The sequence below is a fragment of the Ceratotherium simum genome, chromosome 5, assembly GCF_057802395.1.
Source record: "Ceratotherium simum simum isolate JZ-2026a chromosome 5, ASM5780239v1, whole genome shotgun sequence".
NCBI lineage: Eukaryota > Metazoa > Chordata > Mammalia > Perissodactyla > Rhinocerotidae > Ceratotherium > Ceratotherium simum.
In genome coordinates, this window is record NC_141904.1 from 39,060,307 (window position 1) to 39,088,045 (window position 27,739).

Sequence of the window (27,739 nt, forward strand, 5' to 3'; positions counted from 1 at the left end):
GATGGAAATAGGTAATTTTTCCCATTTGTGGTCTTCTCTTTTCCCCTTAAATCAGTCCCTTTAACATTTCTTGTAGCACTGGTTTCTTGGTGACAAACTCCTTTAATTTTTGCTTGTCTGGGAAATTTTTGATCTCTCCTTCCATTTTGAATGATAACCTTGCTGGGTAGAGTATTCTTGGCGAAGTTTTTTCCTTTTAGCACTTTAAATATATCGTACCACTCTTTTCTAGCCTGTAAGGTTTCTGCTGAGAAGTCTGCTGATTGCCTTATGGGGTTTCCTTTGTATGTAACTTGTCTTTCTCTTGCGGCTTTTAGGATTCTCTCTTTATCTTTAATTCTGGATATTTTGATTATGATGTGTCTTGGTGTGGGCCTCTTTGGGTTTATCTTGTTTGGGGCTCTCTGTGATTCCTGTACCTAGATGCCTGTTTCCTTCCTTAGGTTAGGGAAGTTTTCATCTATTATTTCTTGAAATAGATTCTCTGCCCCTCTGTCTCGCTCTTCTCCTTCCGGGACACCTATAACACGGATGTTAGTGCGCTTGATGTTGTCCCAGAGGTCCCTTAGACTGTTCTCACTCTTTTTAATTCTTTTCTCTGTTACCTGTTCAGCTTGGGTAATTTCTTTTAGTCTTTCTTCCAGCTCACAGACCCATTCTTCTGTATCCTCTACTCTGCTTTTGATTCCCTCTAATGAATTTTTCATTTCCAGTATTGTATTCTTCATTTCTGATTGGTTCTTTTTTATATCTTCCATTTCTTTGTTGACATTCTCACTGAGTTCATCTATTCTTCTCCCCAGATCCATAAGCATCCTTAACACTCTTTCTTTGAACTCTCTGTCAGGTAGGTTGCTCATTTCTGTTTCACTTAGTTCCTTTTCTGGGGTTATGTTCTGTTCCTTTACTTGGAACGTATTCCTTTGCCTCCTCATTTTGCCTCTTTCCCTGTGCTTGTGTCTACGTATTAGGTAGGTCAGCTACGTCTCCTGCTCTTGGATAGGTGACCTTATGTAAGTGATGCCTTAGGAGGCCTGCAGTGTGCTTCCCTCCTTTCTCAATGTTCCAGGGGTGAACCCTATGTGGGCTACGTGTGTCCTTCTGTTGTGGCCTGTTTGCTCTCCCTGTAGGTGCCCAGGGAGGCCGAGTTATGCTCCTGGCCAGCTGTTGTAACGCTCAGCTGCTTGTAGTTTTTGTGGGCCCTTCAGTCTCTTTATCAGGTGTGGGGAGCCCCAGCACAGTTGGCTGGAAGTTCTGATACAACATTTGTGTTGCAGTATTTCTTTTAAGTGAGTAGGCCCCCAGCGTGGCAGGTTGTTAGGCTCAGAGTCTTACAATTGCTATAAGCCTCCAGCCTTTAGGTCTCTTGTCAGCTGTCTGAGAATTGCAGCTGGGTGGGGCTGGCCTCAGGCACAGGAGCACCCAATTGTTTCAGGCTTTGGAAGGTGGGGCAAACCCCCTATGTGGGTCTTTGAAAACCACAAGTCTTCTGCAGCTGACAAGCCCTGCCACCCACAGGTCCACACACACGGTCAACACAGTCCTGCCCCGTGTGCCCTGACCTCCCGAAGCGAACCCAGTCTCTCCACGGTGGGAGCTCTACGCACTCCACCACCGCCCCACACTCTCCTCCTGCTCCTTGTGCACACCCTGCCCCACTGAGGTCGGCTCAGTTGCCAAGCTGCACAGAATCCAGTCACCAATCTATGAAAGCCCACAAGTTGCCTGGGGGCTTTTTGTTGGGTGGGGCCAGTCTCTAGGGTGGGCTGCCTGCCCTGGTTGAGCTGGATTAAATTGGTGCTCTAGTGGGTGGGGCAGACCTGGGCTAGCAGGCCCCAGGGAGAACTCCAATGGCATCTGTGTCAGCACGCCCACTCCAGGCCACAACAATGGCCGCCGCCAATGTCCCAGTCCCTGGAGAATTCTCACTTCTCACCGAGATGCACTCAGGGCCTATTAGGTGAGTCTCTTTTCATCAAAGCACTGTGCACCTTTCTTTCTTGTGATTTTAGGTTGCTTTCTGAAATGGGTGAGTTTGTGCCTGTGCCCTTTAAGATCTGGCTTTAATTTCTTTGTGAACCAGCTTTTCTGGGGGTACTCCCCAATGTTTAGTAGCAGGCAAAGTCAGATATTATGCCACTCGTCTCAGTTGTGCTGGGTCCACAAAATGCCCACAGTGGGGGCGCTCCCTGGCTCAGGGCCCCGCTCCTCCAGGGAGGCTGCGTACCTATGGGCTGCTCCCTGGCGTCCGTGAAGCTGGCGGCTCGTGAAGGCAGTGTTTTTTCTCTCCAGAAGGCAGTTTCTGCCTCTTCCACCTCAATTAGGATTGTCCATTGTTGCAGGAGTTCCTCTTATTCAGTTTTCAGTTCTGCCTCAGGGGTAATTTTTCCAAGAGTAGTTGTCAATTGGCTTTGTCCGCAGGAGGAGGTGAGTTCAGAGTCTGCCTACGGTGCCATCTTGATTCTATTTTCAAGCCAATGGTTTTGTTTGTTAGTTTTTTTCCTTTAATTTTCCGTAGTTTACTGGAACTTACAAGTTGATATAATCAACATCCTGGAAATGACTGAATTTGAAGGGAAACCAGTAGCATGCTGAATTTTAAGAACAAATTCCTGTGAGGACAGACAACAAATTACCACAGATATATGAACAGTAAGGCCTTGAAAAAAGAAAAGCCAACAATGAATATTCACTTTCTCTTGAAGCTTAGCTGTTTAGGTCACTGATAGATGAGGAAAATAAATCACTCATAGACACAAAATATGAGACTGCTCTGCCCTTAGAGGTTATCCAGTCCAGGCATCCCAAATAGAGCTATTCTCACTTTCCAAAACTAATTGATTGGTAAAGGCTGCCAGATTGGCCATGTTCAGAAGGATAGGGCTTTGCACAGAAACAGGAGAAAAGAAACTGAGACAGATTAGTAATGTCTGTCATGGCCTGAATAAGAAGAAGGCCAGTTTATGTAGAATCTTGATTCCAAACTCCACTTCTAGAAGAGGTCATTATTTCTCATGATGCTGGGACTTAGATTTTGAGAAAATAATTAACATTTTAAAATTAAAATAAAGTAAAAACTAGCTGCGTTAGGGTCAATCTAATGGCTCTGAAATTTCTGAGTATCTAAGACATATTGAACATCTTTTTTTTTAAATAAGCTACCACATATGTAACATAAAGTATAATAATCTTAAGTGTATAGCTTGACGAATTTTTGCATAAATAAACATCTGTGTAAACATCACCTTGATCAGTATGTAAAACTTGCAACATTCCAGAAGTTTCCCTGGAACCACTTCCCAGTCAATGACCCCAGAGGTAACCACCATTCTGACTTCTATAACCATTAATTAGTTTTGTATGTTCTTAAACTGCATAGAAATGAAATCATAGTATGTACTTGGACGTCTTTTTATCAGTGTAGGTTTATTATCTGTCTCTGTGCTGGTAACTGATTAGTCACAGTTTGTTGATTGACAGCCCAGCGTCTTATAAATGGGAAAGTATTGTACTTTATAAGAGATTGTTATGAAGAAAGGATTGTATTAGATCCTATGCAAATCTCTAATAATGTCAGGGCAGTATCTCTTTCAGACAGGAGTAAACTGGCACCTGCACCTTGAAAAGGCTTTCTGGAAAACTATATACTCTGAAAAAGTTTTCTATATAAATAACTAGAAATGTTAAGTAAAATATAACAAGCAGAACTTTAAATTCACAAATGACCTCAATAAGTCTTCAAAGAAAATTGCCAAGGACTAGGGAGGAATAAAGAAAACTGAAAACAGAAAAGTAATTTGATAATCTACTTCTGCAGCTTCCCTGCAGTTAGGGGATAAGAGGAAACCACTTTCCATGATTAGGAAAAGGACATGAAAAATTCTGCCCCTTCAAAGTGTGGCCCCTGGAATTGAGACTGTCTCGCCTCTTGAAGCAGGATACATCAAAATGATCCATGTGCCATGAAAGTGCAGACTAGCAAAAACATCTGTCAGCTGCAACAGGGAAATAACAAAGAAGATCATTAGAATCTAAGTGGGCTCTTTGCAGACAAAAAACAAAAACAAAATCTACTTACAACTTAAAAATATAGTGGTCACCTTGCCTGGATTTGAGATTCCAATTTAAACAGCCTGCGTGGTCTGGAAACTCTTAACAAAGAAGCTAACATAAACACAGCCATACTCCTGGAACACTTGGTAGAGGTCACCACATATCCGTAACCCAGATCTATAGGATTCTCATGGACAAAGCCCTTGTAAACATGGGTTCAAGTTCCAAATTACAACTACAAGATAAATGAATGAGAATGAAGATATACACATACTATAACAATATTAATCATGTGATTCTGTTTATTAAACAATCTGTTAAAATATAATTAAAAAAGACTAAAGCTAAAAAGTGAACAAATGTAAGAAGTAAATAAAACGCTATCAGGAAGAGAGAAAAAAGAACAAAATAAAATTCTTTAAATATGTATGTATATATATGCATATATATAACATTTGGATATGATTTATGCAACTTATAAAAGTATAAAATCTTGGTGAAGTGAAATATAGATTTAAGGTAAGTAGCCAGAAAGAAACAGAAAAATTTTAAAAATAAAAATATGAAATAATTTAAGACAAGTGAAGAAGAGGACATAATAATAAAATCTGACATACAACTAATGACTCTTTCATGTTAAGACAATGCAGAGAATCAGAACAAAAGAGTATTCAAAGAGAAAAAGATATGTAATTCTAGAATTGATGAAAAGCATGAGTTCTTAGATTTACAAAACATAATGGATCCCAAGTATAGTAAACAAAAAGGAATTCAATCCTAATAAGAAAAGTGTAGAACACTAAAGAAAAAGAAAAGTTTAAAAGCAGGAGGTAAATATTAGATTATAGGAATAATACAGATTTCTCAAAAGCAAAAATAAAGGTTAAAAGAATTGAATAATATCTCTAAAAGTATGAGGAAAAACAATCATCAACCTGAAACTTTAAGTCCAGAAACATTATTATTCAAGAGTGAGTACTAAATAAGATATTCTCAAACAAATCAAAAGTGACAGACTGCACCTGTGTTTTTCCTTTTTCTTAAATAGTTCTCTGGATTTTGTAATTCAAGTCAGTTTCACTTTTGTACATAACTGTAAAATTTTTAAACACTATATTAGAAAATCAAATTCAACATTGCACCAAATATATGTAATCTTTTAAGTGTTGCATGACCAAGTATGGCTTATCTCAAAAATACAAGAAAAGTGTAATATTAGAAAAACACTCAAACATATGTGTTAAATGACACTAACCTCTTTCTTTTGAGTTATATACTTTTGCTCATCTTCCAGATAAAATACTGTGGAAATTAAACAATCCACTATGTTGTCTAACACAAAATAATTATATTTTATATTTAAAAATATAAATCTATAAAATTATATTGAGTGTTATATTAATTATATATTTCTATATAACAATGTTACCGCAAACTTAGTGGCTGTACATAACACACATTTATTATTCTCACAGTTTATTGAGTCAAGAGTCCTGGAACAGCTTAACACTTCTCTGCTTCAGGATCTCACAAGGCTGCAGTCAAGATGTTGGTTGGGGCTGCAGTCTCATCTGAAGCTCAGTTGGGGAAAGTTCCACTTCCAAGGTCATATGATTGTTGGCAGTATAGTCCATTGTGGGCTGTTGTACTGAGAACCTCCACCTCTTGCTGGCTATCAGCTGGAGGCCATCATCCGTTTCTTGCCATATGGGGCTTCTCAACATAACCACTTGCTTCTCAAAGCCTTCAAGAGAGAAAGTCTCCTAGCAAAATGGGTTAAAATCTTATGTAACACTATCATGATAGTGATATCCCATCACCTTTGTCATATTCTATTGATTAGAAGCAAATCACAAGTCCCATCCACAGTCAAGGGGCAGGAATTTCGTAGGGCATGAATACAAGGAGGTGGGAATCTACCTTTGAGTATGTCCACCACAAATGTGTATATATACATTTTTAATGTATTTTATAGTTATAAAGAGATGGTAATAAAAGTTATTTTCCTTTTCTTAACTTTTCTTTCTTCCTTTCTTTGCTCTTTCTCTTCTCTTCTTTCTTCTCTTAGGTTTGTCTTGCTATAGAGCTGATGCTATGCATTCCTCTTAATTGTGGGTAGCTAGCATCCAAGGTGAGTACTGACCATGGCTAGCTGTCTACATCACAGCATATGTCATGACCTGCATATCATTTTAACAAGGTAATTTCACTAGGAACTTTTGAGTGAATGATGTTTTCTAATAATTAAGTAATTTAAAGAGACAATGATATTTTCATAGAAAACAAGCCAACTGAGTAAGAGAAACAAGGCTCTGGAGATATATTCCAAATTGTCTGGAGCTTTAACAAATACAAAATAGTATTGAAAGATTTAATTTACACATTTCATTGAATGGAGCAAACTCAAGTTGGGGCCTACTAGACTGACAATAAAATTTTCCTCTAGTGCATTGGTCTGGGATTTCCTTATTACACATCTGCAGAATGAATTTTTCAGGGGAAGTGATCATTTATGTCTATTCCATTATCTCTTGGAAAGGCTAATTTCTTTCAAACAACCAGGGCTCATTAATTTAGACTACTTCTTGAAAAGTCAAGCCAAAATAGTCAGAAATAACTACATTCACTCACAAAAGATCACCTAAGCTCTTACTATATAAAAACTAATGTACTTTAGATTTTGGAGCACGTAATGTTATAACTTATTGAGTCTCTGTGTTAAAGAAGGATGACATCACTATCCATAGTTAAATACAGTAACCCAAGCTATACCAATGCAGAGGTGCTTAGCTTTGGAATCAATAAGATCTGCTTTAAAAATCTATATCTTTTCATCATTAACTTAGGTTTGAGTTGTTTTTTTTTTCTATCTTAACTGTCTTAGACTTATTGGTATTAAAGGACCGAATGCTTTGGCATTTTGTTAATGTTAATTTAACTAAATGATCTTTATTCTTTTACTCCAAACCAAATTGTTTCTGGGAAATTGGTTTATAGACTCCAAATTGTCTTAAGTTACATCTCATAATTGTTTGGATGGCTTCAGTCAAAAGTAGAGGGAAAGCCTAGGTGCCCTACATAAGAATCTGAAGTCTGGAATCTTAGGCATTGTTTCCGCTCCTTAATAACCTACGTGAAGCAATTTTACTGCTCTCTGATCTGCTGTCTATTAAACAGAGGCACCCTGGGATAGTCTCAAAACATTTTGTCTTGGAATGTTTTTTACCTTGTCCCTAGTTGATATGAAGGATTGCTATATCGATTGGAGAAAGGATTGAAGCATCAACGTACTAGGCAAGCCTCAAGTCATCAGTTCAGAGAGGTAGATGCTGAAGATCAGAAGAGCCAGATCTTGAGATCAGATGGGTGTTAACAAGGCAAAGAGTCATTTACTACGGAGGATGGTGATGTATCCTCCATTCTTCAAATCCTTTATGTACCCAAAAGCTGAAGTTATATTTTCAAAAAAACTCTCTCCTTTCCATTTCTTTCTTATAACAGTTTTATCATTTTCAATTGCTTCAGGATAAAGTCCAATTTTTTAAAAATGTTCTGTAGGGTCTTGTACTGCTTGGCTCATACCTACCTCTTCAGCTTCAACTTATACCATATCCTCCACCCTCACCCAGCTCTTTCATTCTTGCTACTCTGGCACTCTTCCCTGTTTCTCAATGCAATGTGTTCTCTTCACCACAACACATTTGCACTTACTCTTCTCTTTACCTGAATTATTAAAAACACTATCCTTTAATACACAAACTCTCTCTCTCTCATTAGTTAACTCAAATCTATTCCTTTAGATCTCAACTCAATTTTTACTTGCTCAAAATAGCCTTCTCTGATTTTACAGATAAGATTTAATCTCAACATTATAGCATTTCAAAGCAATATGTACCTCCTTCACCAGCAATTAACATAATTGTAATTTCTATAGTTTCTGTGACTATATGGTTAATGTCCATCTGTTTCATTAGACTGTAAGCTGCATCAGGGCTATGTCTCTTTTGCTCATCATTTCCAAGTCACATCCCATAGTAGGGATTCAATAACTCTTTATTATTGAATTAATTTATCATGTCCTTACCATACTCTTCTCTCCAGCTGCTGTCATATAATGTGGATAGTTACTCTGTTATGATAGAGGAGAGAAATAATTAAAAAAGATGGTGCTATACTCTCTGCACTGTGATAAAGGGCTTCCTGTGATATACAGGAGCCTTTTAGATGGGCTCAGGGACCACAGGGTCTTTAATTTCCATGATGAAAATTATAGCTTGCCTGATTAGTCTTTGTCATTGCTTAATGACCAAGAACAAGATAACAAAAAAGAGAGAACTCAATGTGGGAGGAAATAATGACACAAAAGCAGATTTATACTTCCTTCCTCTAAAACCTAATAAAATATACCAATATAAGTTTAAAATGCGCCAATATTATAAAACCACATATGATTCAATTGTTACTGAAGTACCAGTAAGGGAAGAAGTTCAAATCCTTGAAGACAAAGTAAAGCAGAAATACCTCACTGAGAGCCCCATAAGGAGGAATGTGAATGGAGGGAATTGCATTTGTGGCTCAGATGTAAAGAACCTGAAAGTCCTTTAAGAAAACACAAACAAAAAGCATACCTGCCACTGTGAATAATTAATGACTCAGAGGAGAAAGGAAAAATTCTTTAATTTGCCATTTATTTTGCCCTGGCTGGGAGAAATGCAGGAGTGAGCGCAAAGAGGGATCTCCCTAAACTAATCATTAATAAAAACACATGGAAAATGCCTTTTGAAAATCTTTCTTCCAATGATGATTGATTGTTCCATATTCAAAATCCTAAAGCATTGCTTATCTTCTTTTTTCTTTTCCCCCTTTGTTGCCAAGGGGCTCTGCTGCTCTTGGCAACAAAGAAGTAGATAGAAAAGTAGCCTTCAAATAAGACTCAAAGAAGATGGTATAAACAGGGCCTAGGCAAGGTGTGAAATTAGTCAAGGAAGAGGCCACCCAAAGTATATTCGAACAAATAGATCTGGGTAAAGATACTCATGTGTTTTGTTATTTTCTAAGTAGAAATATTATAGACCACAATGTAATGACATTGGTAAGTAATAGCATAATTAGAAAAAAATTTAAACTCATCTACTTTGAAATATTTTAAAACTCTCTCTCGAATAATATCTGAATTGCAGAGAAAATCAAAATCCCAACTGTACACTGCAAAAATACCAATAATATGGTCTCTGAATATAAAACCAAGTGCTTAAATTGCATGAAAAGACACTGCAGAGTCTTAAACACTTGCATTATTAAACAAGAAATAGGAAAATGAATGACTTTTTTCAAAATCATTAAGAAAAAGAACAATGTAATAAGGAAAACAGAAGGAAATTTGTAATAAAAGAAACACTTGCAAATTACTGAATTAGGAAATAGTAAGGTAATAAAAAGTAGCCTTGATATACAAATTTAGGTACTAATGATTTTTTTTTAATCTAATAACATCCAGGTTTTTGTTTGTTTTCTGCTGAGGAAGATTCGCCCTGAGCTAACATCTGTTGCCAAGCTTCCTCTTTTTCAGCTTAAGGAAGATTAGTCCTGAGTTAACATCTGTGCCAGTCTTCCTCTATTTTGTATGTGGGTCACTACCACAGCATGGCTGACCAGGGGTGTATGTCCGTGCCCATGAACCAAACCCATGAACCCAGGCTGCCGAAGCAGAGGGCAGTGAACTTAATCACTACGCCACGAGGTGGCCCCTAGCTTTTTGAAATAGATTTAAAAAGGGAAACCAATCACAAATAAGTAAAGAAAAGAAAAGGTAAATAGTCGTATCTTGAGAAGGAGACAATATATTGTAAAATCATATGCAAAGTTGTAAAATCTGGGTGTATTTTTTAGAAAGAGAAATCAATTAAATTAACTTCAAAGGCTATTAAAAGGCTTTAGAAAAAATATTCAATAGCCAATTCTGATTACAAGTCCTTAATGGATTAGAAATAGATGTGTAATTTTGATATGACCTCTCTCTCCCTCCCTCTGCCATTCATACACACACACACAAGCACACACACCCAGAGACAATGCCTGGAAACATTAAAAAAATGCCCAGGAACATCGCTATGATTTAACAGTATTGTGGCTATACTAGCCAAAGCAATCAGTTAAGAGTATGAAAATATTGGACTAGAAGAGACAAAATTATTATTTGAAGATGTTATGAATGAATGCCTGGAAAATACATGAGAAAAAAATGCAAGAAAAAAATAGGAATCCAGTAAAGTGGCTGGTTACAAAAATCAATATGTTTCATTTATACAAAGAATAACAAGTTAGAAAATATAATGAGAGATGATATTCCTTTCACATTAGTGACATAAAAGATGGCATGCCACAGAATGAAGTTAGCAAGTAAAATGCTGTATGAAGAAGTACTTAAGACTCTACTTAACAACATCAAAGAAGGTTTGAATAAAGCAGAACACTTAACTGACCAGTCGTGTGTAAGAAAACTCAGTATTACAAAGACAACTATACTCCCTGCCAGGATCTTTATATTTTCATTTCAAATGAGTCTATGAGAAGTTAATTCATTTATTAGTGTATATACAAATTGGGGTGTGTATGTGTGTGTGTGTAAGACAGAGAGGGGCTGGGAGAAGGAGGGAGGGAGAGAGAAGAAAGAATGGGGGCAGGCAAAGAGAGGAAACAGACTTGGAAAATAACACAGTTAAATTGATATAAAAATGAGAATTACTGCCAAAATTCAACAAAATAATAAATGTGCAAGTGAGGAAGAGGACTACTAGATAACAGACTATATAAAACTTAATTATTTCGTAGTGGTATTCAAAGAGATATAAAAAATCAATGAAATAAAGATTTCAGGTATAGCCTCAAATAAATACTAGAATAAATATATGATAAGGATAGTATTTCAAACAAGTGATGTGACTCTCTATGTTTGGAAAAGAAAATGCTAAATCTTTCTCTCTTTTTACACTAAAATATCTGTTCAATTAAAATTTTAAATATAATAATGTATTTAAAAGAACTCAGAAAAAGCATGAGTGATTTATTTGTATCTTACTTGGGATGGGAAGGCTTTTCTAATTATAACATGAACTCTAGAAAAAAAATTAAATTTGCAGTAAATATTAAAATGTTTATAATAAGATAGATTTTATAAAAACACAGATGACAAACTAAAGATATAATTTACACATATTTTATATTTACATAATTACAGGTAAAATATATTTCAGACAAAGAACTTTTAACAATATTAAGAAACAGAGGCACTCTATAGAAAAGAAATCAAAGAATACGAAAATTCAGTACACTGAAAAAGAAATACAAATGGCAAATGATGATGAGAAAATATACTAAATTTTATTAGTAACTAAATGCGAATAAAACAATTGGTCATTATTCATATGCAAATATTTTAATATTTGCAAAGATTAAAAGTTTGTTTATATTTAAATAAGGCAATTGAAAAAGGACGTTTTTGAGACAACAGGGAAAATTTGAATGTAGACTTGGTATTAGATTTTAATAAGGAATTGTTCATTTTCTTGGGTTTGACAATGATATTGCAGTTGCATAAAGAAGTGTTCTTATATGTTATAAACACACACTGAAATCACAAGGGATGAACATGACATGATGTCATAATTTTAGTAAATACTTCAGAAAAAAGAGATGAAGCAAAAAAATGTCAAAATGTTAATGTCACATCTAGGGGATGAATACATGCAAGTTCATTATACTATTCTCTCCACTTATGTGTCTCTGAAATTTTTCATAATAGAAAGTTAAAAAAAATATTTTACTAACACAAAACATTTTACTAATATAAAATATTTTACTAATATAAAATATAAATAAAATATTTTATTAATATAAAATATGTGAAGAATCGGGGAGTCTCTTGTACCTAGAGGTCAAACTGAAATCGGGTGCCCATTTTTAATCTTCATCCTTGTTGATATCTCCGCAGCCTTTGATACTGCTGGTCATCCTACCTTCATAAAGCTCTGCTTCCCTCAGCTCCTGGGACAACACTCTGCTCTGGATACCCTCCTCACCCCTTTGACTATTTCTTCTCAGCCCCCTCTGCAGACACATCCTTCCCTTATTTGTCATTAGCTCCTGTAGTTCCTCAAGGCACAGTCCTGGACTCTCCTTCTAAAATCTCTTGAGAGCTCCGTTTCATCCTTACCCCCTTCAATTACACCTATACACACAAAGGTCTCATCTATGTAGTGGTTACAAGCGTTGGCATAGATCGTCTTGTGAAGGGATGAAAGGATGTGTGAAAGGAAACATATATCTCCTCTAAACAACGTTGTAATGTTGCTACTGCTATCTCCATTTAACAGATGAGGAAGCAGAGGCCTCTTATCCTATAGATAGTGGAATATATATATTTAATCCTCTAAACAACTTTAAATAGTTACTACTGCTATTCCTGTTTATTTATGTATAAAGTGCTTGTAATAGTGCCTGGAATCTAATAAGGGTCCAACTAATGAAAGCTAATATTATTTCCAAACGTATACCTCTAAGATTTATGCCTTATTTTCATATATTTCAGTGCCTACTTGATACCTCCAAAGACATCTATATGTATATCCAAACTTAATTTTTCATCTTGCACCTGAACCTAGTCCTCTTTCGATGTTCTTTATGCCAATAAATAATGCCACTACCCATTTATCGTACAAGGGAGAAACCTAGTGTGTTAATTTTCAATTGCTGTTGTAGCAAATTATCACAAACCTGGTGGCTTAACAGAACGCAAATTTATTATCCTACAGTTCTGAAGGTCAGAAATCTGAAATGGGTCTCACTGGGCTAAAATCAAAGAATTGGCAGGGGTGCATTCCCTCTGGAGGCTCTAAGGGAGAATCTGTTTCCTTTCCTTTTCCAGCTCCTTGAGGCTGCCTACATTCCTGGGCTCCTGTTCCTTTCCTCCATCTTCAAAACCAGCTGTGTAGCATCTTCAAATCTCTCTCTAACTCTGACTCTTCTGTCTTCCTTCTCTACATTTAAAAGACCCTCTGATTACATTAAGCCCACCCTACTAAATCAAGATAATCTCCTTATTTTAAGGACATTTGATTAGCAACCTTAATTCCATCTGCAACCTCAATTTCCTCTTGCTATGTAAGCTGACACACTCACAAGTTCCAGAGATTAGGATGCAGACATCTTTGGGGAGCCATTATTCTCCCAAGAATACCTACTTACTCCTTATTTCTGCTATACAATCCCTCATCAAAACCTTTCTTTTTTTTACCACTTCTGTCCAATCTGAGAACATTTAACTTGACAACTGTAACTGCTACTAACAAGTCTCCCTACCTCCCTCTGTCTCTCTGTAAAGCAAGTTTCTACTGACCAAAGTTATACTTTCAAAACAAATCTTACACAGCATTTTGCTCCTCCTTAAACCCTTTATAGTTTTCTTATTTCTTATCCTTCTTATAATACAGTCCAAACTTCTCATTACGTCCCATAAGGTCATTACCATTACATATCAGAATCTACCAAAGAGCTTTAAAACAAAAAAAACAAACAAAAAAACACTTCCTGAGACGGGCTGTGTATCAGTCAGGATCCCAAAGAAAGCAGAGGCATACTCACAATAAGGATAATTTGAGGAGGACTTATTTGCAGAGGATTTAATTGCAAAGATGTATGTGAGCCGAGACAAATCACAATAGTGCAGGAGCACAAGGCTAGTAGCAGCAAGGCTGTTACCACCCTAGGTGTGAAGGGATGAGGAATTGGAGAGGTTATCAGAATCCAGAAAGAAAAACTTTATATTGAACAAGCTGCCTTGCAAAAAGCAGAGACATCTCTCAAGGAGAGCAATCAGCCTGAAGCAACCTCACTGAGAGGGAATACATACCCTTAACCCCACTAAGCCCCATTTCTCTGATCTCCTACCAGGTCTCTCCATTGGTCAAACCCTAGTGAAAGCCAGTGGGCATAGCAGCCTTGTTGCTTAGGCCATGCAGGTCAGCCTCCCATGGCAAAGAGCAGGATGGAAATGGGTGGAAAGTCGTTATGGAAGGGCAAATAGAAGATAGCTGGCCCAAAGAACAGAACAGGTGAACAGAAATTAGAGTCCATTCTGAAAAGTAATGACACTTTCACCTGGATACAGGGAGTCAGGAAGAGTGTGGCAAACAGCCAAATACAGTTAGAAATAGATGTTTAGTCCACAGGCTGCAATGACAGGTTCTTGAACAGGGAAATAAAGTTTAAAACTAATGTCTCTGAAGTATCAGTTTGGCCATTGTGGGCAGGGTAAATCGGGAACCAGGAAGTAATAGTCCAGGCTTGAAAAGAATGTAAGCATACAGCCTAGTATGGTGGCCCTCGGAGTAGAAAGTAAGTGATTTACACTAATGATCATCTTAATCCAAGTATCTTTGAGCAACTATCACATTATAATCTTGGGGCAAATTTTTTTTCCTAGAAGACTTTCAAAGGGTAAGAACAACTTAAAGGATGTGGATACAAATTGCCAAATTGCCCTTGAGAACACTTGAATTGATTTATACTCCTCACCATTAGGTATAGACTTGTCAGTCTCCCCACTGATTATCATCACTCTTATTCTTTTCCAACCTCGTAGGCCACGGAGAAGTTCCTTTCAATTACCTTGAATGCCCTGTGAACACCTCTGTCACCACATTTATCATATTTTTAATCTGTTTCTGTGTCTGTCCTAGGTCTTCAAGCGCCTTTCACTTCAGTATTTCTGTTGTCTAATTCGCTCACATTTTTTCAACATGGGCATCTCTGCGAGTGAACGTGAGGAGAGTGTCTCAGAGAAGAGTGATTAACTAGATGATATTCTTAGGATCAAATGAAAGAAGATGTCACATAAATGCATGGGTTTGATCAGAAAAAGGAGTTTATTGAAAGAAAATAGGATTGATAGACTCGTAAGGATGAAAGCTAGATCCTCTGGATTCCTAACCAAGATGAGGTAGAAAAATATATACAGGCAGTGAGTGTCAGGGTAAGGAATGCATTCACTGTAAGAAGGACTGGTAGGTTTGGACTCTGACTCTGATGATAATCCGTCTATAAAAACATGAAGAAACAGAGGGGCAGGGTAACAACAGGAAGTGAGTCTGAGTGAATTAAGCAATTGCATGAAGTCCCTGGGGTAGAAGAGTTGTTTTGGTGAAACTAGGGAAGATTCTGATGGGAGGTCATTAGTTAGGAATGTAGGGATGTACGAAAGCAGAAAAGAGAGAGGATAAAAGTGAGAGAAAAAGCTAATGCCTGGGAAGTACATATTTGTCTCTAAACAAAACTGAGAAAACCAACAGCTCTATTATGGAAGACCAGAGAAGATAGAGAAGATATAAGAATTTGACAAAATAATGAAGACCTAATTAGAGAATACAGTCATATGAGAAGAGGCAAATGCCTTCCATGCATGTAGAGGAATAAATTGAGATATCACAATTTAAAAGTTAAGATCATTTGGCATCATAACTAGAAAATAAGCTTAAATAGTCACATTGTTATATGGTTACTTCACTTATAATTAGGAGATGTGATATATTTTAAATAAACCTGTAACATCTGGATTATTAGTCTATTCAATTAACATTTAATATAGAATTTAATGAAACTTCTTTATTAAAGTTCTTCCTTCATAAAAAAATGAAAATAGGGAAGGAATTTATTAATAAAGATAAAATGAGATGGGGTTTGCTTACACAGATCCAAAGTCTCCCTAAGATCAGAAACTTTCAGTTAATTCCACTTGTACATCACCTTCCTTTACACTCAGGACAGGTTGTAAAGCCCTCTATGGAAATAGCTTATTGCGATAATTATATACTATATCATAGACATTAGTTTGCAGGCTACAAAATTGGAATCTTATTGACTTGGGTTTTCTTCACTGAGAAAAACAGGCAATTAAAATAGAATTGTGAATGTGTGTGTGTGTGTCCATTAGCCAAAGCCCTTTCAGCAGGTAGGGAATGAATTCACGTAGGAGGGGCACCAACTGCACTTTCTATGCCAGGTATTCAAATATGCATAAGAAACTCTCTCAGATCAGAAGTATCATGACCACACATTAAATGGTGCAAGGGACATCCTTATCTCTGTGAATCATTGTTGAAAGAGTCCAGGATTCTGGATCTAGCTGCCCTTGCTTTTGGTCACTTGGGTCTTGTGTTACCCTCACTCTTCACAATAAGATGACTGATTCCTCAACTGCTCTTCTAAGTGGGAAAGATAGTATTCACCTCCTATCCTCCACAAGAGAAAAGAACTTTTATTTTGATACCTGCTTTCTGCAACATTAATTTCCTACTAGTTTCCCAGTGCAGACTTGTGCTTCTCTGCTCTTTACCTAGTCCTCACTCTGTTGAGCATTCTTATTCCTGATTCAGATTGTAGCTGTGGTAACCAAGGGCATTCAAGAGTGACCTTCTAACACAAATACCCACTGAAACAAGCTTGCTCCACACACCCCTTCTCCAGCCACCTCTGCCTCATTCTTTTTTTCAACTCTCCTGATTCCATCAAAGGACCTTCTGCTCCTCTGTTTGCATAAACTACAAACAGCAGAATCAGAGGATAAAAACACTAGAACAAGAAGAGACATTGCAAAACACCCATATTCTACATTGGAAATTGATTTTGTTGTGAATGTGAAATTCACAAAGTTGATGCTGATTGTCTAAAGAACCTAATTGGTAAGGATAGTGAGGCTCCATTTGTACCCAATGGGAAAGCTCTGTGATTGACTAATGATGTCTGGTTCAGTCATGGGGCTACAGAGTGAGGTCACTTGTACTGGAAATGGCACACTCTGGTCTAGTCCCTCATTCTTTTTATCAGTTGAAGGATCTAAACTTCTTAGAGTTTAAAAACTGGCTTTCTAATACACAGCTGGTGGATGTCACTGCTGGAGAGAGAAACCAGATTATCTGAGTCCTAGGAATCCAATGTCCATATCAAAGGAAATCTAATTCCAAGGTCACATTATCTTTATTTCTCTGTTGTTCTAGTGAATCACATTCACAATTCCTTCAAAGTTTCCCTTCTTTATTTTTATCCTTTCCAGCACCTAACTACAGTCTCTTTTCTTCTCACACCAGCATTATGTCAAGCCCTGGTAACTGGTTTTTTGTGTCTCTCTCAGGTTATGGCTCCAATCAGTCCTGATGTGAGCATTAGATAAAACTTAATGTACTGTTATCCTAATCTTAATCTCCAGCTTTAAAAACAATCAACGATATAAATATTTCCAAGATAAAATTCATTCCTTGAACTACATTTTAAGTTCTTCCATGACACCAAACTACCACTTAGGAAAACGTATCTCCTACTAGGATCCAACATGCAACATATTCACCAGCTATTTGGTTTTGTCATATACCTGAATATGGCATCATAATTTCTACCTAACAAAAGTCTTCATCTGTTTTCTCTACCCAGTTGTTGACAAATGCTTCTCTACCTCTTTCCAGCAGTTCACCCAACCTCACAATACAAACGTCCACACACATAGATTCACAGTTTACTTTTACTGAAAAAAAATACCATCGGTGCCACAAGAGTCAGCTGAAATAACTAGAAGATCAAAGCCTTACGTGAGAACCTTGGCATGTGAGGAACCACAAAGAATGTTGGCTCAGATCTATACCATACATAGTAAAAAACCCAATAAATATCTTCCTGATAATGATGTTGATATAAAAATATTATAGTTACTCAGTTTGGCCATAATTTCATTAGCTTGAAATATATCTACATACTGATTTTCTCCCAAAATAGACCCTTTAGAATCCCTAGACAATTCTTTTCATTACTTTTCTGAAATTGATCAATTTCATCCCTGGCTTGTTGGACAGTCAACAAGGAAATTGACTTGCTTTTGAACAAGTAAATGGGTTCCCACTCCCTTTCCTACTTGAAAGAAAATACTTATTTGCAGCACAAATAAACACCATACATGTCCATTTCCACAATACAAAAATTTTTTGAAGAATTTACTCAACTGGAAAATATACTAGAGTAAGAAACTATACACAAGTCTAGAAAATGCATTAGGGTAAAAAACAAGTCTGACAGTGCCTGGACCTATTTATTCCTGACATAAGGGACAGCTGTAGCACCAAAAGTTCTGGTTATTTTAGGCATCTCATCACCATAAGCCTGGGTGAGGTGAGGTTGTGGGGGGTGGGGAAAGGGAGGGGAAAATCTAAACTAGATATACTAGGATTTTTTTTCATTTAGTGTTGCTTGTTTGATATTCTTTTTATTTTGATTAATTTTAAGAGAAAATCAGAAAATACTATTAGTTAATAATGGTCAAATTCTGGATATAATGTAATCCCACAGAATCCTGTAGTTTTTCTGTATCCCCTATAGATCACACACTATGTCACTTTCAGCCTTTAGTAAGCATATTTTCACATACTTTTTTCATGGTTCATATCATGGAGCCTGCATCATGGCCTTCTACTGCATGGTCAGTTCATAGTGCTCTCTCCTGAAGAGACCATTCTACTGAGGTGAATGTCTGTGATGTGCTCACTCTGCCCATGCTCAGCTTGTTCTCTGTGCCTAGCAGGGTCAACTGTGGGGTTTTTTTTTTCCTGAGAGTTCTGTGTTTTAAGCTAGAATCTAGCTGCCCATGGTGTACTTGCTATTAACCTAAGAGTTACCCTGATGTGCTTATTGAGTATTGGTCTTCTATGGCAGCCATAGCTTTGGGAATGAGTTGTCAATTTAGGAATTCCAACTTTAGGACTCTTTTTATTTATGTTTTCAAAGTGGAAACTACTTTACGTCATCATAATCAAAATAATGCACAATATTTAAACAAACAAACAAAATACAGTAGTATATGAAGTATAAAGTGAAAATATATCTTCCCAACTCCATCATCTTCTGTAAACAATTATTTAAAATTAACTACTGTTATCAAGTTGATTGATATACTCCCAGACATTTAAAATGTGTGTGTGGGTATATGTAAATATATATACGCGAATACATATATATGAACATATACGTATATTATAGAATATATATTCATATTAATGTATTTAACAGTTTAATCATGTAGAAACATATATAGACATATTCTTCTGAAAATGTCTTCACTTTTTTAACTCTAAATATCTTTCCATTTTAATATTTATATGTCAATATAAACAGATCTACATTTCTTTTTTTAAAACTGCAACAGGTTATATGACTGTACCATGGTTTATTTTATTTTTCCTCTCATTAAAAAATACCTACTCTTCTCCTCAGAAACCATGCAAGCAAAAAGAGGGTGGAGTGAAATATAAAAAATATTGAAAGAAAAAAAAACATCGGATTAGAATTCTGTATCCTACAAAAGTATCCGTCAAAAGTTAAGGAGATATGCTAAGAAAGGAGGAAAAACAGAAATATACAAAATGTTCAGTTAAAATCACTAAAGAGAAAAAGAGTGGAAGACAAAAATTGGAACAAAGAACAAGGACAACAAATAGAAAACAGTAACAAATATGGTAGATATTAATCCAACTATGTCAATAATCCCTTTAAATGCCAATCGTCTAAATACATAAATTGAAAGACAGAAATTGTCAGAGTGGATCAAAACAAGACCTAACTATACCTTGTCTAAAAGAAACCCACTTCAAATATAAAGATGCATATAGATTAAAAGTAAAGGGATGGAGAAAGAAATCCATGCAGACACTAAAAAAGAAACCAGGAGTAATTATATTAATTTTAGAGAAGTAGACTTCAGAGCAAGAAAAGTTATAAGGAATAAAGAGGGGCATTATGTAATGATAAAAGTGTCACTACTGCAAGAAGACATCACAATCTTTAGTGTACATGCACCTAACAACAGAGTATCAAAATACTTGAGAAAAAACTGATAAAACTGCAAAGAGAAATAGGTGAATCCACTCTTATAGTTGGAGACTTCATCATAGCTCTATCGGAAGGGGACATATCAAGCAGGCATAACCACACCATCATTTAACCGTATATAATTGACATCTATAGACAGCATCATCTAACAACAGCATACATATATTCTTCTCAAGATCACATGGAACATACACCAAGATGGACCACATTTTGGGCTGTAAAGCATACCTTAACCAATTTAAAAGAATAGATATTATGCAATGTCTGCTCTCAAGCCACAATGGAATTAAACTAGAAATTAATAACAGAAAGATAGCTGGATAACCTGAAAATACTTGGACATTAAACTACACACATTAAATAATACATGAGTCAAAGAAAAAAAATATCAAGAGAAATTTAAAAATATTTTGAACTAGGGGCTGGCCCCATGGCACAAGCGGTTAGATGCGTGTGCTCTGCTGCGGTGGCCCAGGGTTCGCCGGTTCGGATCCCAGGTGCGCACAGATGCACCACTTGTTAAGCCATGCTGTGGCGGCGTCCCATATAAAGTAGAGGAAGATGGGTACGGATGTTAGCCCAGGGCCAGTCTTCCTCAGCAAAAAAGAGGAGGATTGGCATCATATGTTAGCTCAGGGCTGGTCTTCCTCACAAAAAATTTAAAAAAACAAAAAACATTTTGAACTAAATGAAAATGAAGATACAACATATCAAAATTTGGGGGATGCAGGGAAAGAATTGCTCAGAGGGAAATTTATAGCATTGAATGCATATATTGGAAAAGAAGAGAGATCTAAAATCAATAATCTAAGTTTCCACCTTAGGAAACTAGGAAAAGAAGAGCAAATTAAATCCTAAGTAGAATAAAATAAATAATAAAAATGAGAGCAGAAATCAAAGACATTGGAAAAAGGAAATAAATGGAGAAAATCACCAAAACGAAGAGTTGGTTCTTTGAGAAGCTCAACAAAATCAATAAGCCACTTTCTGGGCTAACTAAAAAACAAAAGAGAGAGAACAAACATTAATAATATAAGAAATAAAAGAGGGAACATACTACAGAGCCTGTAGACACTAAAAAGATAATAAAGGACTATGAACAACTCTATGCCCACGTATTTGTTAACTTAGATGAAATAGAAAACTTCCGTGAAAGACACAATATACCAAAACTCATGCAAAAGAAATAGACAATCTAAATAGGCCTATATCTATTAAGAAGTTGAATTAATAACAATAACCTTCCAAAACAGAAAGCATCAGGTGATAGGTTCACTGGTGAATTCTATCAAATATTTAAGAAAGAGATTACACCAATTCTCTACAGTCTCCTTCAGAAAATAGAAGCAGAGGGAATACTTCCTAACTTGTTCTATGAGGCCAGCATTACCCTAATACTAAAACCAGACAAAGATGTTACAAGAACTACTGACCAATATCTCTTACGAACATAAATGCAAAAATCCTCAACAAAATATTAGCAAATCAAATCCAACAATGTATAAAAAATATCTATGCCTCACAACCAAGTGAGATTTATCCCAGGTATGCAAGATTTGTTTAACCTTCAAAAATCAATGTAATTAATCAAAAGGAAATAAAAGGTATACAGATTGGGAAGGAAGAAATAAAACTCTTTGTTTGCAGATAACATTGTCTATGTAGAAAATCTGAAAGAGTCCAGAAAAAAAACTCCTACAACTAATAAATGATGATAGAAGGAAGCAGAATACAAGGTTAACACACAAAAGTCAATTACTTTCTTATATATCAACAATGAACAAGTGGAATTTGAAATTAAAAACACAATACATTTTCCATTAGTTCCTCCCAAAATAAAATACTTAGGCATAAATCTAATAAAATATGTACAAGATCTATATGAGAAAAACTACAAAATTCTGATGAATTAAATCAAAGCATTAAATAAACGGAGAGCTATTCCATGTTCATGGAAAGGAAGACAAGATTGTCAAGATGTTGATTCTTCCTAAATCGATCTATGCATTTCATAGATCTCAATAAAAATACCAGAAAATTATTTTGTGGATATTGAAAAACAGATTCTGAAGTTCACATGGAGAGGCAAAAGACCCAGAATAGCCACACCATATTGAAGAAGAACAAAGTTGGAGGACTGACACTTTCGGCCTTCAAGACTCTATAAAGCTATAGCAATCAAGCCAGTGCAGTATCGGCAAAAGAATAGATAAGTAGATCAAGGGAAGAGAATAAAGAGTCCAGAAATAGACCCACATAAATATAGTCAACGGATCTTTGACAAAGGAACAAAGGCAATACAATGGAGCAAAGTCTCTTCAACAAACGGTGCTGGAACAACTGGAAAACCACAGGCAAAAAAATGAATCTAGACACAGACCTTACACTTTTTGCAAAAATTAACTAAAAATTGATCACAGATCTAAATGTAAAACACAAAATGATAAAACTCCCAGAAGATAACATAGAAGGTAATCTAGAAGACCTTGGGCATGGCAATGACTTTTTAGATATAACCCAAAAGACAGGATCCATGAAAGAAATAAGCTGGACATCATTAAAATTAAAAATTCTGCTCTGTAAAAGACACTGTCAGAGAACGAGAAGACAAGACACAGACTGGGAGAAAGTATTTGCAAAGACACATCTAAAAAAGGACTATTATCCAAAACATACAGAGAACTCCCAAAACTCAGCAATAAGAAAATGAACAGCCCAATTAAAAAATGGGCAAAAGACCTAAACAAACACCTCACTAAAGAAGATATACAACTGAACAATAAGCATCTGAAAAGATGCTCCACATTATCCATCACTAGAGAAAAGCAAGTTAAAACAATAGTGAAAAATGACTACACACCTATTAAAATAGCCCAAATCCAGAAACTGACAACACCAAATGCTGACAAGGAACTTTCTTTCACTGCTGGTGGAAATGTAAAATAGTACAGCCTCTTTTAAAGACTGGCAGTTTCTTACAAAACTAAATATCCTTTTACTCAAAGAATCCAGCAATTGCACCCCTTGGTATTTACTCAAAAGATTTGAAAACTTATATCCACAGAAAAACCTACATGTGATTGTTTATAGCAGCTTTATCTATAATTGCTAAAACCTGGAAGCAACCAAGACTCCTTCAGTAGGTGAATGGATAAATAAATTGTGATACATTCACAATGGAATATTATTCAGTGCTAACAAACAAATTAGCTATCAAGTCATGAAAAGACATGGAGGATCCTTAAATGCATATTACTAAGTGAAAGAAACCAACCTGAAAAGGCTACACACTCTATGATCCCAACTATATTAGATTCTGGAAAAGGCAGAATTGTAGAGACAGTATGACTATCAGTGGTTGCCAGTGGTGTGGGTAGAGGGAGGGATGAATAGGCAAAGCAGAGAGAATTTTTACGGCAGTGAAACTATTCTGTACGATACTATAATGGTGGATAAATATCATTACACAGTTGACAAAACCTATCAAATGTACAATACCAAGAGTAAACTCTAGCATAAATTAGGGACTTTGAGTGATAATGATGTGCCAATGTAGATTATTCAAACGTAATAAATGTACCACTCTGGTAAGGAACTGGATAGTGGAGGAGGCTGTGCATGTGGAGGAACAAGGGGTAACGTAGGAACTTTCTGCACTTTCTGCTCAATGCCACTGTGAACCTAAAACTGCTCTAAAAAATAGAGTCTTTTTTAAAGGAAAAAAAAAAGATCTACCAACTTAATCTTTAAACTGTTGAATGATATTCAACAAGAATACCATGTAAGTACTGAAGCCATTTTCCTATTGATGGGTATTCATGTATTTGTGATTTTTCTTTATTCAAATAAGGCTGTAACGAAATTCATTTTTCACAGTTGTTCTAACATTAGAAATAAATTCTTAGAAGTAGAAATTGGCCAAGAGACCCAGAAATATTGAAATTTGAGAGTGATTGACAAATGCTCTCTGAAACCTGGTGCCAAGGTTTGGTCCCATCAACAGCATATGAAAGTTATTTTTTCCCTGAAACTACACTAACATTGAGCACTATTATTATTTTTAATTTTTACCAAACCAATAGTGGGAAACAGATACCTCATTCTAAAATATTTGCATGTTTCTTATTGTGCAGCTGAGAAATTCTTCATGTTTATGGGTACTTGTACTTCTCCTTTCAGTAATTGCCAGTTTATATCCTGGTCACTTTTCTGTTGAGTGACTTGCCTTTCATTATTAAATAAGAATAAATGATTGAACTAAGCATCCAAATTAAAATGTTAAAAATAATAAGATGAACCTTCAAGAGAAGGAGAAAAATAATAATAAATTAATAATCATTCACAATGTGTAATAAATATTTAGAAAATCTAAGAAAAGTATACATTTGAAAAATATACATACTTATTCTGTGAAAAAGTCATTGAAATAAATCTTTTGCAAAGCTTATAAAAATATAATAAACAATTAAGAAAATTTTGAAATACTTTTGAGAATATAATCATAGACATGTGAAAGATTGAATATAAGAACACAGTGTACACCTTCTGTGCTAATGCATTTGAAAATTGGAATGAAATGCCATTTTTTTTAGGATATTATAAATTACTAGAACTGATTTGAAAAGAGATTAATAACAATGGAAGAAAGTTTTAAAATTTGTCTAAAGTACTTAAGGAAATATTTCATGGATACCTGTTTCTTGGGTAATTTCTTTTTTAAACAAGCAAAAAAAAAATTATTAGTTTAAAATGTCCTTTCCAAAATAGGTAATGCATTACAGGAAACATATCTGAATTTTTTTAAAAAGAAAGATTACTATTGAAATTATGGATCTTGCTTAAGATATTTAAAAGTCAGCTTTCTTTGTTGCTCCTTAGTGATAAGAGTCCCAATGGATTGTATCTATTTACTGAAGAAGGACACGTGGTTGGAATAAATAAATAGAATCTATTGGAAACAACAGAAGTTGTTGGATTCATGCTGCGCATGTCTCTAGAATGTTATTTCATTAAAATCCACATACTTCATTTGCAAAGATAAGTTTTCAATGATGATTAGTTGCAAATAAGGTCCTCAGCCCAGATAGTTTTATGGATGAAGTCTAGTAAGTCTTCAAAGAATGATACTACCAAATACAACATTAAGTTCTAGAACATAGAAAAATGCCAGCTTTCCTATTAAAATTACACAGCTAGCATAACCCTAAAATGAAATTAGATAAAAAAAATAGGACAATAGGAAATGTGAAGACCAATCTCAACTAGAATATTTAGACAAATAAATTTTAATTAAAAACAGTTGCAACTCATATTTATACTGCATTCTATGAGTAAATAGTATTTTGAAAAAAGCCAAAAGTTGTTTGACATAAGAAAATCTACTAACATAATTCATTGATTAACGAATTTTTAAAAGTAATCTCATTAGTTTACAAGAAAGGACATTTGCTAACATTTGACTCACATTTTTGATAGAAAACTCTTAGCGAACCATGATGGAAAAGATACTCCCTATATGTTAAACATTATCATACTGAACCATGAAATACTTGAAGCAAGAATCAAGAATAAGATGGTCACTGTCATTGCCATTAATTAGCATTTTTTTAAAAGTTCTAGTGGATGCCACAGTTAAAAAAAAAAAAAAGGAAATAAGAGGTGAGAATGTTGGAAGAAGAAAGGCATAATTTTACAGCTATTGTTACAGCCAAAATAATAACATAAATTTACATTAAACAGAAAAAGTATGAGAATCAAGGAAGTAGTTAAGCGTATAAAAATCAGTAGTCAGTGCTAGCCATTCAAAAAACATAATGAAGATTATTCCCACAATAGTTAAAAAGCTGTATAATATGAAAAAGTAAGCATATTGAAAGTATACAAAATTGATAACAATAACTTTCCAAACCTTTCATTTTGGATATCAAATAATACTTGAATAAATGGAAACTGTTCCATGTGCCTAGATGGTAAGAATTAATTTTGTAAAAACATAATTTCTCTGAAAACTTATTCTACATACCGCTTAGTTTATAATTAACATTCTACTATTATTGTTGTGTTTTTATTTTTAATTCATATCCGGTTTTGTTTAATTTTCGTGCAATGTTGAGCATTTGCAATACAGTAAAATTTCATTTAAAAAAATGTTCTGGAGTTTTTTGAACCCAGCCCAGAAATGAGGATGTCTTTAGTGGAACCATTTTGAAATGGAGTCAGAGTTGTCTTTCCAGAGGAACTGCCTTGCTGTCTTGAACCTTGGACTGGGTGAAAATGGCAATGGTTTTACAAGCAATTGTTTGCGAAGTCAGCAGAATGGACATCCTGATAACAAAGACTGATGATTGTGGACTTTCAGAAGATAGAATCAATAGTCAATGTTTAGCCAAGACCAGCTCTCTGCCTCTAACTAGAGTTAAAATTCTTTGTAATACAAACCTCCTTTCTTTGCCTTTAAAAGCACCTGACTTTTCTAGTGAGGCACTATTTGGGTTTCTACCTGAATCTGTGCTCCCCAAATTGCAATTCTTTGATCCCAAATAGATGCTTTGTCTCTTGAACTGGTTTCTGATTTTTATAGGTTAACAAAAGCATGCAAAAAAGTTATATCATCAATATATAGCTACAAAGTTACAAAAGTCAAAGAGTTTGTCAAATAAATGGATGGTTCAATTTGACATAATTGAAAACCCAGAAGAAAATCTAATGATATTTAATACGTATTAAGCAGTAACTATGTGCTAGGCACTTTTCTAAGGGCTTTATATACTGCAACTATTTATTCTGCACTACAGCCCTTAGAGATAGGTTCTATTATCAGCATTCTCACTGCCAAATGAGAAAAATGGGGCATCTTAAGCAATAATCTGTGCTGCTCCATAATCTGCCCCTCTAAACATTATATTATACAGTCTCTAAATGCATATTATAGTAAAGGCTGCATCTCAAATCAGTCGGATACAAAGTAATAACTGTAAATGATACAAAGATAATGGGCTAACTATATAAATAATGTGATATTCCTTATTTCATAAAAGCATAATCCTAATAAAATTAAGATTTAAATGTAAAGAAAAGTAAACCAATTTTGAATTGGAGAAGTCTTGAATTTTCTAAGGATGAAAGAGCAGAAATTGCAAATGAATATATTGAAAATTTTTCATTATAAGAATAACACAATTTTCTAAATAAAGGATATTGATAAACCAAATGGAAAAGATCCCAGTAAAAGAATCAGGAAGCTACTTGATTAAGAGGCTCATTTATTGAAAAACTCTACACACACACTTTGCTTCCAATCAGCTCTTTAGTAACTTATATTTACATGTAAATAGTTAGGCAAGGAACATCAGGTCTTTGAGGAAAGTCTATAAACTGTTTGTAGAAAACAAAACAAGACAAACAGTAATAAGGAGTCGGAGAGAATGCCAAGACAATACAGGGGAAAAGAATTCAAAATACTGTAGTTACTACCCTCTGAAAGACAGGATGTCTCATCCTTGAAAAAGAAAAGGGTGTTACAAAAACAATCAAATAATACGAGAGATCTCCAGAAAAACTATAAGAAAAAGTCCTAAATAATTAAGAAAATAATGGCATGATAAATTTGTGGAAACTTCAACAAATAAGAATCCTCTCCCCAATAAAGAGAAAAAAGAGTTGGAGAAACCATCCAGAAAATACAATATCTAAGTCAGTTTTCCCAAAAGATAAAAACAGAGAAAAAAGATAGGAGGAATTTATAAACATATTAATGAAACAATAC

General features: G+C 35.2%; 1 long non-coding RNA gene across 1 annotated transcript in view; it reads right to left on the minus strand.

Moving 5' to 3' along the window:
• Positions 1-91: 91 nt before the first annotated feature.
• LOC147917009 (uncharacterized) overlaps positions 92-27,739 on the minus strand; it is a 66,271-nt gene continuing 38,623 nt past the window's right edge. The window contains exon 4 of the long non-coding RNA XR_015552193.1: positions 92-2,612. This is a non-coding gene — a long non-coding RNA (uncharacterized LOC147917009). The remainder of the gene's footprint in view (positions 2,613-27,739) is intronic.